This window comes from Halyomorpha halys, unplaced genomic scaffold (assembly GCF_000696795.3).
Source record: "Halyomorpha halys isolate HHAL.00 unplaced genomic scaffold, Hhal_1.1 Scaffold752.1, whole genome shotgun sequence".
Classification (NCBI taxonomy): domain Eukaryota; kingdom Metazoa; phylum Arthropoda; class Insecta; order Hemiptera; family Pentatomidae; genus Halyomorpha; species Halyomorpha halys.
Genome location: NW_027108250.1, coordinates 674,393 through 687,847, shown reverse-complemented (window position 1 = coordinate 687,847; position 13,455 = coordinate 674,393).

Below are 13,455 nucleotides of genomic sequence, written 5' to 3'. Positions count from 1 at the left end.
AACTCCCTATATACTAATTATTATTAATTTCTCAATTGTAAATTCGAATCATTATTATTCACCTTATAAGTTCTTTAAATTATTTATTTTTTTTTTATTTTACTTCATTTTATATGAGGAGAAGATGGTTGGTAGGGAGTGCGGTCAGTAAATTATACTAATAAGTTTAAAGAACTTATTTAATAGTGCCCACGTTTCGGCTACAGTTTCTTGTCTGCATCAGGGTTAAAAACAAAGAACAAAATAACAACGAATAAATAAAAAAAAATAATAAGAGAAAATATAAACAGAATGATACAAGTAAATAATAATACAGAATTAAAATTAATAAAAATAAAGTGATGAAAGAAATGGAAAATAAAACATATATATAGGTAATTAAATATGTAAATAGGATAACATGATCAAGGAAATACATTTTTATTTTTTTAAGTTTTTTTTAAATGCAAAGAAATATGAATATTTTAATTTTATAATAATTAAAAAATTAAAGTTATAGAAAGGAAAAAAAAAAGAGAGAAAATATATGTAGCTGATGAATATGTAAGTATAAAACTAGAATAAAGAAAAAATATATGAGGTTGAGTTAGACAAAAGAAGTGGATAGAAAACTCATATTTTTATCTACGGTCAACTATTTTCTCATCATTATTTTCATTTTAGTATTTTGCTAATTGAATTATTAGTTTTGTCGCTAGAAATTCATCCATATTGTATTTATCTAGCTTATAAATCGTAGGAGCCTCCACAGTGCTCTAATAATCTAAAGTGTAACTAATAAATTTCATTTATGTCGATCATTTCGATATGTTATTTTGGCACCGACAGATAGATGCTCTCATCTGTTTGGACCATATTGGGTGTACTTGTCTGATTAAATAAATAAAACAAAAAATAAATACTAATTTGAACCGTTTTCATTACCGTTTTTATCTAACTCATTTATTAAGTTGGTTCACGTTTACATTAAAAACCACATAAATTATCATGATGTTCGGTTAAGGCTACGGAATATTTTAAAGCATAATTCGTCCATTCACCAATTGGTCAACTTGAATCTACAAATGTTGGCTACGATGATGACCTCTGTCAAATCCTCAATTGGGACAATAAACCTAGGCTATTGAACCTTTCAGTCAAATAAATACTATTTCCTAACGTTCAAATCTATATATTTAAAAATTTAATGTTTGTTTGTTATTTATGTAATATCTCTGAAAAATCTTTACCAATTTACACGCTGTGTTTTTGTTTAGTTTTTCAAAATGTTCAATGTTAATATGGAGGTCGATTTTGGTACAAGCGATGCTGTAAATCTCACAAGAGCTAACAAATAAAACTAATTGAATATACACACTAGTGAATGAAAACTTTTTTTTAATAATTATATACTTCATTATATTGTATTACTCCATAGCATCCAACGTCGCGGATTCGCCCGCTCTAAGAAATAAAAAACATTGACTGAGAATTCGAACAAATATTTACATATATATTTTATCAATCCCCGATCAGTCAAAAATGTATTGCAAGAGAATAGAATGGAATGGATTGGACTTCATAATAAGTTATATTTCAATTTTTTGTCTCCCTTAAAGGTCAGATCAAACATCAGACCAGTAGATCCAAAACCTAACACATTCAAACAAAGAAACTGAAGCATCACTGCTACCTTCCTAACTAACAATCAGCGCGGTTGAATATACCCTGCTTTCCTTCAAAGCAATAGTGAAGCCAAAAAGACCACACCCATGAAAGGAAAGTTTGCATTGAGGTATATAAGAATGTCTGCCATTTTAATCTAAACTGAAACAGAAGACAGCCAGTAACTTTTCCTACTCCTCTGCCACGGCCGTGAAAGGCACATTTAGCTACACTTTTTCTGGCAGCTTACTCCCTCCATTATACTCCTTCCTACCAGCTATCAATCAATCATTACCACTTGTAAATGCCTAATTCTACTAAATTTTAATGTTATAATGCAGGAGGCTTTGTGATTTAGGTACCTCAAAACAGACATAATTTAAAATAGACATAAAAAGCAAAGGTAAAAAAAACTTCAGCTATATATATTAGCTGTGCCAGTAGATTTTGTTGCGGCTAAACCTTTCTGAGACCATAAAGATTTAGTTTGAATTTGGTGAAGATTGGTTTAATATTTTCCACGGTTAACTAATAAAATCGAAAAACGAATACTGCTTTCTTTATAATATTTAATATTTCAAGGAAAAACCTCCAAAGTTTTCTACTTCTTCATTAACTTGTTTAGAACAAGTTTTTGAACTTCTATTAATTATCTAGTCTAGCATCTACAATATATTGCACATTAAAAAAGTTAAATATTGTCAACCTGACTTACTTAGTGGATTAGGCAATAAACGGAAGTCCGAAACGTTGTCTTAAATAAGTAAATTGTTAAATAAATACGTTGTTTGCCTCAGTCTGGTATGGTGTTTGTTTATAAAACATACTCTTTGTCTTTCTTTATAAAACCCGCAACAAACCCCTAAATCCGCAACAAAGCTTTCTCCTTAACATTTTTTTTTTTCCATACCCTCCTGTAATGATGTAAGTGAATATTTGGCACATACATATAGGAGGTATTCTATATGTATAGCTGGGTGTTAAGAATACCTTGGATTGCCTTTTGGCATTATAAGGTTATGTGAGAGGTCCAATGAAGGTTGTAACTTGGTTGGGTTACGGTAGTGGATTATTGGAACGGGGAGGGGCTGTTCCGCTGGTTGAATGGTGACAATTTAGACCTCAGACTTGAAGAGTCTAAGGCCTTCTCTCGTCGAGGACGTGTTCTGCCACCTCCCAGGTCGTGGTGGAGGGGCGATCTCCCTGAAAAGTGGGTTGCAGCAGGCCTTCAGCCCATCAAAGAATTTGATGTGGCGTCGGCCTATATACTCCGGCACAGTAGGGAGTTGGACCTCACGTATAACTCTGTTTTTGGCCCTCTGGAGCGTGGTTCCCCAGACGATCATACGGAGGACAGATCCCTGGAAGCCCTATAGTCGAGTTATTGTGGTTCTGTAGAGGTTTCTCATAAGAGGGGCGCCGTGGATCAGTGTAGGTCTTATAATGGATTTATAAATCTGTAGTTTAAGGCGTAGCGAGATGTGAGCAGGTGGTGCAACCTATAGGATTTGAGACGGGCTATCTTGAGTCTCTCCTTGGCGTGATGGGAAAAAGTAAGATGACGGTCTAGAGTCACACAAGGTATAGGATGGAATTGGAGATTATTGGGCCCTGTTCGTCTACTACAAATCTCTGGAGCAGGCAGCTCTTTTTCCCTTTCTGGAATGACATGACTATAGCGTCGGTCTTAGCAGGTTTCACCCTTAAGCCATCTTTCTTCAGAGCGTCTACTATGGTGGCAGAGGCTTCCTGGGCAAGGGCGAGAGCCCGTTTAGGCCTGGCGCTAGTGGCGTAGACCCCTATGTCATCAGCATAGGCTGCCACCACTGCTTCCTTATGTTCCAGGGACACAATCGACGCCGTGAAGATAACAAAGAGCAACGGTCCCAGTACTGAGCCCTGAGGTACTCCACAGTTTGTGGGGACTGGAGGTGTGAGGTCTTCACCAACTCGTACTAGAAACGTTCTGCCAGTAAGGTAATTTCTAAGCAGTCGGCAGGGAGTGGCAAGAAACTGGTATTTCTCTAGCCTATGGAGTAGGAGCGGGTGTGAGACGCTATCGAATTTCTGGCTGCAGTCAGGGAAATGAAGGCCGTTGCTCGATTTCTCCTCATCTCCTCGATGGTTTGCGAGATGGTGATCGCATGAGACACCCCGTTGAAAACCCGTTTGTTCCGGTGGAATGACTTCCTCAGCTATGCAATGGTTCATGAGATGGTGGTGGACCAGCCTCTCAAAGATTTTGCTTAAGTGTGGGCTTATGGCTTATGCCTCCTTAACATCATTCAAACTCCAATTATATATCCATCTCCTTGATTATATTGACGAGTAAGTAATAAACATCAATATAAGTTATGATAAATATGAATCATTTGTTTTGTTCATGTTTTATTGGTATAAATATTAGAGGTATTCATGATCTTTGGTTTGACATGTAAAAGCGCCTTAAGTGGAAAAACTAATGTTAAATGGAGAAATAATTCCTTCTTTTACTATGTTAAAACGATATAATATATAACGTGACTGATTAGGTTTAGTTTGTTACTAGGTCTGTTAAATGGAGAATGACATCACCATTTCGTTTATTGTCGTGTTAGGTTACTTGCTCGTAGTTTGTTTTGATTGCTACTAAGGCAATGGATGACAATCAAAATAATGTAATGACAGTTGTCACATAGCTCATCTTGTTTCCCATCCTTACAAGTTAGAAGATCAACAAGGCACTCAGTGACCAATCTTTCATATAATTTCCACTTTTCCCTCAATTTAGGCAGATTGTAATGAATTACTTTAATCAAAACTTAGAAGTAAACAATAACAAGATTTTATGGAAGAAAAGGTTATAAAATAAGTTGTTTAGAAAATTTGCTAGGAGCTCTTATGCATTTAACATTTAACAGGACTTTAAATTGGGCAGCTCACATGACAAAACATTTTACATCTAACACAACATTACCCCTTTTTCAATAGTTTTATTTAATTATATTCAAAATAACTTAATGTAGCAAGACAACACTGTTCACATTGTTATTCTTAAGGGACGAAGTGTCCCAGAATAAAGGTAGATTTTCATCCCATTTTAATACAATAGTCTGTATGCATCTTCTAATCCGCATTTGTTTGACGTAAGTCGTGTCTTGTGTTGGTATCATAATCTTAACCCCTAATTCACTAAGCCTTCCTAAGTCATAGACACTGCTGTTGACCACTAAACAAGAAGGGATCAAATATGACGCAGCACCTAGGCGATTTGTTAATTGGCCGATGTAAGAGAGCCTGAGAACTGGGGGCTGGCAGTGACTCAGATGCTAATGCTCGGTAGTTAGCCGCACCGGTCGGGACTCGGCGTACACTCTAAATGACAACGTTTAAAGTCGTACAATTATTACCTGAATACCGCAGATATTGCGGTAATATCGACTTCAAAATCGTCGACGAAGGGAGAAAAAAAAAGGTAATTATAATTTATGTTCAACTCTCCCTCTATACTTAAAACATTTCCAGGAAGTGCGATGGGTTATTCACGATAGGCTCACCCTGTTGGATCCGTCCACCGCAAGCAGGTGCTCGCGCCGCTCCTCAAGTATTCTAGTCGGATTAGTTAGCCAATTTAACAATTATAAAGTTGTATAGTTCATGTGTTAGCAGCGGACTTTTTCCACTTAATCATTTAATGACATAGGCAAACCGTTTTAGCCCTTGAGGTTTCATAACTATTCCAAACGTGGAGTCTAACATGTATGTTCTCTCATTTATTATAGAAAAATTGCTAGGTTAGCCCTAATCGAATTAGTGAACTTATATATAATTACTTCTATTTCGTCCTGGAATAATTTAGTATAGGTGGTTTCGAAATAAGCCATTATCAGCGATTATATACTGATCAATAGTTCGGCAATTACATGGAGGAATAGTTATGTTTCTTATAAATATTATAAGAGACGAACATCAGAACTGACAAGTCAATCTATAGAAATGGAAGAATAAAGAAACAGACTATCTCTTCAACGTATTTCAAACCTGGGAAAATCCAGTAGTCAAGGTACTCAAAATGTTTAATTGATGTTTTGTAAGCCCGTTAGTCAAACGTAATTTTTTTTCACGAATATATTATAGTCACAAATATGTAAAAAAAAAAAAAATCATAGCAAATCTGACTGGTTACTAAAATTCCAATCCTCGAAATTGTTATAGAAATAAAAAAAAATCCAAACAATTTTATTTTTATTTTGTACTTATACCTACACCATGCATTATTCCAATTCTTATTATTGTATTAAATTTAATAAATGTATATTACTTATAACTTGAAGATAATGCATTATTTGAAAAAAATTTATTGTATTAAATTTAGTAAAAGTAAATTAATTAAGTTTTACTTTTACCTTCAAAGTACCATGGATTCCTTTTGAGACCTCATTTTTTTCTATTTTTACATAAAATTTGAATAAATGTTTTGAAAATTGTCTCATTCTATGAATTTTAGAATTTTTTTTGTTTAAATATTATATGAGGCAATCCACAGTGAACGTGATGCTTACTTATGCTGTAACGTGATGTTACTGACTGACCTCTCGGAAACATTCCTAATATCATCATATCTATACTAGAATATATAAACTGATTTAATACCAATAGTTGATATTGAGTAATATATATAAATAAAATAAAATTGAGGGATAATGGGAACAGAAAAAAATATGCATTTTTTATTTGATACCGGTAAGTGAAATTAATTTATGTGATAAAAATGTAAAAAAAAAAACTATTTGTGGGTATTTTATGAATTTTAGCTTTAAAATATCTGAAATACTTAGAAATGGGAATTGATGACTAGGACCCTTTCGGGATTTTGATAAATATTTTGGAATATATTACCTCTACGATGATAATGATTATTAACTAATTTATAGTTCATTTAATTAGCTTCAATTTTAGGACTAATTGACAACTGTTTGAGAAATAGTTTCTGATATACAGTTCTTCAAACCAAATACCATATAGACCATAAATAAAAATAAAATAAAATGTTTATTGGGTCAATATTAGTTAAGATACGGCGATTATTGGGTGAAAGTATCAGATCTTTTTCTATCTAATCTAATATCTAAAAATAATGAATTTAGATTAAAATAGAATAAAAAAAGTACTATAGAAAAAGGAAAATGTAGACCAAAATATGCACTTAAAAGAAAAAAAAGTATTTTTTTAATTTAATAATTTAAATTTAACACTGAAATTTTTGAAAATATGTTAAATAAAATTGTTAAAAATATCACGAAGAGTTCCTAGAAAGCATAAACATAAATATAAATATAGAAGTCACGGAAAAGATATTGTGAAAACTTATAAATTCCAGAATATAAGTATCGTAAGTTGTATTTTTTTTACGTCTCTACTATCTTACTATTGCCGTAAATTTAATAATTTCTCACATTCTTCATCATACATCATAAGCTCGTGAATAAAATTTTAATAATATTCTGCGAGTTTGGCAACCCTCTCCTAAAAAAGCCTTCTTTGCATTTATCAATCACGTTATGTGGATTTCCCTATCATAACAGTCCACACCATCATCAGCCAACTATGAAAAGAACTGTATAAGAAGTGGCAAACTTGTTAGTGATTGAGAATAGCTCGTACCTTGTTTCTCGTCCTACCCTTGTAAAACAGATTATGTTCTTGGAGGTCTTCCCCCTATTTATATATCTTAGAAGCCACGAATAATGACTATTCGATATTAATTTCTAAGGTGTCTTAAACAGACACCATGTTCGTGATAAGAAGTGGCAATTCCTAAAACTGTTTTACCGCCTATTATAGAAGGGCTTCGTGCCTGCCTGCTAACAATATCCATTGTACCTGGCACACCTGAAATAAGAGCTCCTAGATCTAGTAATTATCTGTCACCTTCCTCTACACTATATTCTGATTTATCGTTATCATTACTCCTATAGTCTCCTGTCATGTCTGTCCTATTTACCATTGTGGGAATTTCTAAAGCCTTGCGAGGAATAGAAAAATATGTAATCACTCAAGTTTATAGCCTTTCTTGGACTAACATATTGAATATGCTCTTTCATTGAAAGGTAATCTTGCATTAATGTTTTAATTGAACATACCAACTAATTAAACCATTATCCAGAAATGAGCGTAAGTTCCAATTGTTCCAGGTATCTGGAAGGTTATCGAATGTCACTGTTTAGAGATTGCTATTTATTTGCTTTTTCTAGATATTATTTTAAAAATGAAAAACTCGTTTCATTTCTGTCTTCAGCTATTTTAAAAGATCATGTAGAATATTGAAAACTTTTTTGGGTGAACCTTTACGTAGTTCTTATGGCGATTTTCAACTATTCCTTGAGATTAGTTCAAATAATCAATGAAATCTGGTACAATTGGTTCTTTTAGTAATATATTTTTATGGATAGTGATAACCTTTGAATTTCTCTCGTATCTAATCTTTTAATCCATAATTCTTTGTAAAATCCTGAATGCTTCTTACTTTGTCACAAATAAAATCATCCATAAAGACATGTTCCATATGTAACCGATCTAACCCAAACATAAACACTAGTATCTAACCTTGCTTCCTCTCCCATTCCTGACAATCCTACGAGGTGCCTAAATAAGATGGTCTCGAGACGTTCTAAAGTAGAAATGTATTAGTATAGTAAACATGCCTGTATCATACCATTATAATCTAACGTCAAATTTACTAGATATATTTTTATATCTAATTTATTTTATAACATAAATCCAGCATTAAATTGAATTCCAAACAAGTTGCGGTAAGCACGGGAAGATGCCCTTCTGAGATGGGCGAAAATTAGCTATAGCTAAAATGGCCATGGATACGACCCTTATTCATGAATGAACCATTGATAAATAAATACCGTATCCATTGTAATTTTAGTTTCATAGTTGCCCAACTCTGACGGACGTTGTCCGCCTCCACTTTCGTCGAAGGACACTCCCTTCTTTGTTTGATTCTTGAAATGAACCGCTTTATTATGCAAATTATCCGCACCACATAGCACGTGTTCTACTATGTGATACGGTCATTATTCATCGGATAAACATTTAGCAACAAATATCCTTAATCGTATATAACCTGGATTTTTGTCTGAACAAGATAAATTTGAACTTAAATTGATCAAATGTTGAAGTTTCATTCAACATAAACGTAATCACGTGGAATTTAAAAAAAAGGCTTTTGGTTTTGTTTTTAATAATTCATTTATTGTTGTTTACAACCTTATACAAATATATACAACGAGTAAATTTGCTATAAGTTATAAAATGACATAATATAAATATGTGGAAAATCGACCCATTGATAGAACTCCAAAAAAATCACTTATATTGCTACTATAAAACTATAAAAAGAGGATGCAAAAAAATGGCAAAAATCATAGTTCTAGCCCTTGAACAGAAAGTATTTACTTTACCTAAGTGACACGGACCACCACAGTTTTGAGTACGTAACAGAAAAAAGAAAATTATCAAAAAGTGAAAAATAAAACAAGAACACTGGCTTTACTGCCTTGTTGATGACCCTTGGGATGGCAAAGGACACAGTGCGGTGGAGCTAATGACAGGGAGCATAATCTCTGGGAAATATCGAACCCAAGCAGCTGCAGCCATCATAACCAGCCGCAACCCGATCCTAACTCCCCCATCATCTTATTTATTATATTGCCTTATAATAATAACATTAGTACAATTTTTATCCTTCGCCGTTCCACTTATTTACTCCACGAAGATATTTTCTTTAGATCTGTTTATTAGAACAAATATTAGAGTTCCTTTGTTCAAAAGCCTCATAGAGTCATTAAGCAGTAAAATGACAATAATATCTTCTATTATTTTCTTTATAAAGGTAAATCACAAGAATAACTTTTCCAATTAATTAATCAGTATTCATAATTGATAAGAATTGACACAAAAAAATTAGAGAGAGAGAAATTTAAAAAAATCACAAATAAGAATATATGCAAAAGAAAGATAATAAATTTAATCAATCAATTAAGAAAACAAGGAAGAACAGTAAACTAAAATAAATTTAAGCAGAGTTGATAAAAAAAGAAAAATGACGAGAAAATCGCATTCAGAGAAATTATATTCTCACAAGCATTTTAATAACAACAGTAATAAGGAAACAAAATGTTTTGAATGCCTTGAAAGCCTTGAATGTATTGAAAGACTTTTATCATATGGCGTGATATAGAACACTCATACTTGAACTAGAAGCAAGGTATTACAATTTATTTTGAAAATATAAGAGGAAGAAATGATACCTGTGGCCTATAACGCTGGTCTTCTCTGTCAAAGGAAAACGACTGGACTCCATGTACGAATTTGGTTATTAAAGAGGCATTGCACTCCTTCTGGTCGCTTACGAGATTATAACTTATTTCCCGAAAAAGTTGATGCATACATATGTACTTTTACTTTTTTTCAAAAACCCTATTTCAGAAAAGTTTTTTTATTAACTTAAATATATATACATTATATATATATTTCGATTTCCTCACTGTCTCCTTCTTCTGTAGTTGCCTACATTTTAAGGAGTTTTTGAGTTTGTAATTATGTTTTAGTGGGCGTTCTATGAATTTTATAATGTGCTTTAAATAATTAACAACGACGTAAGACCCTCCTCTTCCGCCCTCCGTGGTAGCCTTACTTACAGTCATTATAAAAAAATAATTATAGGTTACTTTCTCACATTTATCGGTTGAACAATAAAACAAAATTAATAAATAAAAAAGAGAAAAGAAAACGATGTAAAAATAATTAAGAATAATATAATAGTGTACATACATATTTACAATTATATTAATTTACAATTTTATGGGATCTGAATGGATAGGAAATGATTGAACAGGCGGGATTTAAAGGTAGGGAGGGTATTGGAGTGACAGATGTTGGAAGGGATGGAGTTCCATAATGATGAGGCTCGGATAATGAACGATCTATCGAAAGCAGCGGTTCGGTGGGCCCTTGTGTATAAATCTGAAGATCGGGAACGTATAGAGGATTTGAATTGAAGGAGCTCGGAGATGTAAGATGGATTGGATGACTTGGAAGATGAAGGAAGCCAGGATATACTTACGATAGTGGGAAGGATAAAGCCACTTCAACTCTGCATAAAAACGGGAAACAAAGGCGTCCCTTTGGATCCCGAAGATGTGTCATACACAGCAATTAATCAAACGTTTTAATTTCGCCTCAAGATCCCCAGAGACGCTCCCATATAATGCGCAGCAATAGTCAAAGTGGGGAAATATTAGAGAAGTGACCAGGAACCTACGAGTTTCAAATGAAAATAGGTGGCGGAGGTAATTCAAACGTTTTAAAGTTGAAATGGTACAGCGGGAGATATTTGATACATGCTTTTTCCAGAAAAGTGTTTGATCAAAGGTTATTCCCAGGGTTTTGATGGTGGGGTAAAATTTGATGGGACTATCATGTAGGAACAGAGTTGGAATATTAGGAACAGTTTTAAGGAGATGATTAGAGCCTATTAAGATTGCCTTCGTCTTCTCCACATTTAGCTTCAACTTGTTAGCTCTTACCCATTCACAAATCCCATCCAAATCTTCTTGAAGTTTCTCTGTGGCTGTTAATAGGTCTGAAGGGGGGAAGGACAGGTATATTTGGAAATCATCTGCATAGATGTGGTATTGCGAGAGATGGATCTGAAGGGGAAGGTCATTAATGTAAATATCAAACAGAGTAGAAGATAGAGAAGACCCTTGAGGAACACCTCAGGAAAGGGGGAGGGTTTTAGATGGAGGTTCACCTGGGACGACTACATACTGGGACCAATTTGAGAGAAAGGATTTGAACCAGCACAGGGCACTGTTGGATAGAGGAAGATTACGCAATTTAGTAAAGAGGATGTTATGGTCAACAGTGTCAAACGCTTTGGAAAAATCTAGAAGGGTGAGGATAGTGAGGTTTTGGTGTTCAATGGAGTTTTGGAGGTCATGGTTTATTTTAAGGAAAGCGGATTGCGTCGAGTAGCCAGATCGAAAGCAAGATTGGAAAGTATTGATAAGGGAACTTTCGTTTAGGAAGTTGGAGAGTTGATTTTGGACAAGGCGTTCTAACGGTTTGGAAAGGTTAGATAGAAGAGGTATATCACGGAAGTCGTGCAGTGAGCAAGGGTTGAAAATTGTCTTCAACGGTCGGACAAGAGCAGTTTTCGAGGAAGATGGGAATAAGGAGTTTTGCAATAAATAGTTGTAGATGTGGTGGGATTTTATTAGTTTTACTGGAATACTATCAGGGCCATAATAATTAGTGTGGGAATTTAGGACAGCGGAAAGTAATTCATCGTAGGACAGATGTGAGAAAAAGAAGTCTGCAGGATTGAAATTGTGATGTTGAATATCGTAAATAGAGGAATTATGAGCATAGGATAAGAAATGGTCATTGAGGTCATCTGGAGTCACATTGAGTGAACTGAGATTATAGAATTCTGGTAGGGATAGGTTACGAAGTATTTTCCATTGGGATTTGGAATCAGGAACATTGGAAAGGGTATTATGAAAGTAGCTGGTTTTAGCAAGTCGGACTGAGTTTCATTCTGGAGGATCTTGAAAAACATGTAATCGGCAGATATGCGGGTTCGACGGTATTTGCGCCTCGCTGCATCCCTTCTTTTCACCATTTCCTTTATTTCGGGGGTCAGCCGAGGTGCAGTTGGACGGCGTATGGTTCTGGTTTTCAAAGGAGCATGGATATCTAATATGGAGTTTAGGTTTGAGGTCAGGGTGGTTACCATAGGGTCAATGGAGTTATAGGAATATATGATGTTCCATTGGAAAAAATTAATGTCAGGCTGAAGGGATTCATTAGTGATAAGGTCTAAATTGCGGTATGATACTATTTTGGGGGTGGAGGATTTCACGGGTAGGTCGTATGTAATTTGGATCAGATCATGTGATGAGAGAAATGGAACAGGATGTTGAGAAGAAGACAGGTTTTTGAAAGGGGAGTAACAAATGTAAAGGTCTAACCAGGTGTCGGAAAATTGGGTGTGATGGGTAGAAGAATAAGGAATAAGATGAAGGTTAAGGGAAAACAATAGGTCGTTAGAAAGTGTTTTTCAGGAGATTGTGAGAGCATATTCACGTTAAAATCTCCGGCGACAATAATATTGGTGTAGTGAGAGACCAGGTTGACGAGGGAGGATTCAAATAAGTTATCGAATGGAACACGAGGAAGGGGGTAAACTACGGCAAATAACAGAGGAGAGGTAAAGGAGGAAATTTCAATGAACATGTATTTTATGTGACCAAAGTCATAAGAAGGAGACAGTAGGAGGATTTTGGCCTTAAGACTTCCATGGATATATAAACCGACACCACCTCCCGTGCGATCAGGGCTGTCATGGCGTAGGAACGAGTAATTTAGTAGGGAAAATTCAAGTATTCCCCGGGTTTCATTGTTGGGGGATATTACCTGCATTAATTGTAATTTGCTGGTATCGCTGGTATAAATGGAGTGGACTGTATTTGAAATGCATATAAAATAAATTATAAGCATAGTAACAAAGTGAAAATAAAACACCTCTAATCTTGAAATAGTTATAAAACAATTGATTATATAGGGTTTTTTTCAAAAGGGTTTACAAGATGGATTAGTTGTTAGTATTATAATTAATGTTAAATGTTGATTGAAAATATGCCACTAATGCCTGTTGAACAGATTCGATACTTACGACTCCATCTTGACAAGAGACTTACTTGGAATCCACACACAAGACTGAAACGACAAGAAACTGCTCGTAGATTCCGATTG